Consider the following 2867-nt stretch of genomic DNA (forward strand, 5'->3'; position numbering starts at 1 on the left):
AAATGACTTTACTTTTCACCTTTTGGTTTACCCACAATTCATATAACATAAAAGCTGTGTCCAAACATGCATGGAGCAAAAATCAAGTGTCGCCACACACTCCGCACTTCGCCCAACTACACATTACCAACCTTGTCGAGCCACCCCTAGCTCAAGCAATTTACGTCTTACATATATATTTTTTAAAGTCAACATTGGCATATTGAACTTTTAGCACCTGCCCAGCGCATTCCTCTAACGAACCACAAAAACGTGGCACCTGCCCCGCACAGCCTTACACCCCCTCGAAATCACAGCTTGTACGTGCAGAGTCCAACAGTTCCAGAGTCAGTTCAGTTCAACTATCCAGGCGGATAGTCGAGCAGCCAATGCAACTGCGCTTATTAACAATCCCTGGAGAGAGAATTGCTTCATCCTCTGCACATTTCCTGACGTTTTCCACATTAATGAAGTGTTCCTGTGTGTGTGGGAGTTGTGTGTGGGTCTAGGGCAGCACCCGTTTCCAATCCCAGCGTTGATTACATGAGAAATTCATGCGCAAATTCAAATTTTAAACAAAAAAAATGGCTGGAGGGAAAAAAAGTTATTGAGAGTTAAGAGTGTGTGCACTTATATTTTTCAGCGGGACTGCTTTTAAGTTATGTACTCTTGATATTATGTTATGTATCTTGAAGATGTTTTGCTGGCTGCTTTAACTGAGCACGGTCAGCATTTGTGTGTCGCTCTTCATTGCAGTGGAAATTTTTCCAATGTGCTGCATTCAAATATTATCAATTTGGTAGCTAACGATTCTGCCTCGACGCTAACTGATTGAATTGTTACAGCGTTTTACGTGTGCCGCATCGCAATTGCGCTTCCCTTCCTATTTTTTTTATCGATGCTCGTTTGCTTTGACTGTCGGTTCAAGCAGATCTCACACAATGGCTGAACTGGGGGCCGGCAATGGCAGGCAGCTGGAAAATCAATTTCACCAAAATAAATTGTCGAATTTCTGGTATAAATTGCAAACCCTTTAGCCATACTTTACAGCACACAGTGGGTGCATTTGGTATGCACCCATCTGCCATATTGCGGTCATGCGAGTGAATGTTAAAATTTTTTCTATTTAAATTATTTACATATTTCAGTAAACCTTAAATACAAATTTTAACTTGTAATAAATCAACGCGAACTGCATGTCATTGGAACGTCTCATTAGGCTCCAACCACGATATAAGTTACACATTAATCTATTTAATTATTTAGTCAAAGGCTTGGGTTATATCGATTAATTTGCACCCTTATACATAGGATACCCATTCATTGTGGCCTTAATCCATCGAATGATTTATTAATCAAAATATAGTGGGGGAACGAAAAAATAATGTGTAATGTGTAAGGCATCAACATCTGAACAGCATTTCAGTGAGAACAGATAATATTTACTTAATAAATGAATCTTAAACAAACATAATTACACGGAACCATTTGCTATTGTCTTACTTGAGTTTATGAGAATCGCATAGTAAGGGGTTAAATGTGCTGTTGTTGGCAGCATGCAGTAAATTTGTTGTGCGCCTAATAAACTAACTTCAACTAGTAAGTATTTTTTTCTTAAATGTGTACAAGGTACATATATGTGGAACCGTCAATGGAAAACACAGTTTGTTCATTTACTGAATGAATGAAAGCTCTGTTTGAAGATAAACCAAACTAGAATACGTGCAGCTTTATTACACACACACACACACATCTAACTAAGCGGCATTGGTCATACGCCAGTTATGACGCGGCTGTGGCAATGCGCTGCTAATTGTTCCAAAATGACAATGCAAATTTTGGCATAAAAACTATTGGCACGTGGCTGAAACAAAAAGCTGCGCAAAATAGCCGAAAAATGTGTGTTAAATAAGCGGATAAAAGCAATGAAAGTTTCGCCACTTGCCCGCATCCAATGGGATGCCCGGCCAGCAGTCCACAGGGTGGCAGTCGGACGGCGTTTCAATCTTTCCAATTTGCCAACTCATCATCGAAAGATTGCGTGGCGCACTTTAATTTAAATCCTCGCATTATTGGTGGTAGGGGAGGGTGGCGCCTCCTTAAGCTTTGACACGTATCGCGAGTGGATTTCGCTACTCATTTTGCCATTGCCCCAACTCATGCTGAAGCTCATTAAATGTGAGCCGCTGTTGTTTTTCAATTTGAATTGTTTCGGCCGCAGGTTTGATTGCGCCGCGCTGCCGCGGTGAGCATTAACATTTTTATTCAATTTGTGTATGACGTTTGCTCAGGTTCCATTTCCATTTCTCGATATGGCACACAAGAGTCCATTATAGTTGACAGCATTACCAAAACAAATTTATACAAGGCAATGTCAGCACAGAAGCGCGGGTTCACTCTCTCACTTTATTTCACTCTTGCTCTGCCCCTCGCTGTCTCTTTCACAAGAAGCAAAAAAACTTTTTTTGTTTAACAACCACTTATTTAGATTATATTTGCTGATTTCCACTTATATTCCACTTAATGTGAGCCGCTGTCGCACATGTATCTTGTATCTTGTATCTGTGCAGTGTATATTACGGCGCTGCTGACATTTGCGCTGTGCTGCGAATCAGCTCCCCGTTGTTTACCCAAGTTGCTGGCACTCGAACATGATTGATTATTCTTATGATTCATACGTGTAATTCAGCTCTGGGATTTGGTTTTCGTCTCTGGGGCTCGTGCTTATGACGCAAATAGTTCCTGACATTTAAAATAAATTCATGCGCTAAATTGTTTATTAGAACCCACCACTGTATCTTTGATTTAGACTTAGGTACTAACTATATTTTGACTGAGTGAGTACTCAAGTTGTGTGAAACTAAAATTTATAGCATGGCAGCTAACTT

The sequence above is a fragment of the Drosophila novamexicana genome, unplaced genomic scaffold (genome assembly GCF_003285875.2).
Source record: "Drosophila novamexicana strain 15010-1031.04,08,12 unplaced genomic scaffold, DnovRS2.1 tig00000485-arrow-pilon, whole genome shotgun sequence".
Lineage (NCBI taxonomy): Eukaryota > Metazoa > Arthropoda > Insecta > Diptera > Drosophilidae > Drosophila > Drosophila novamexicana.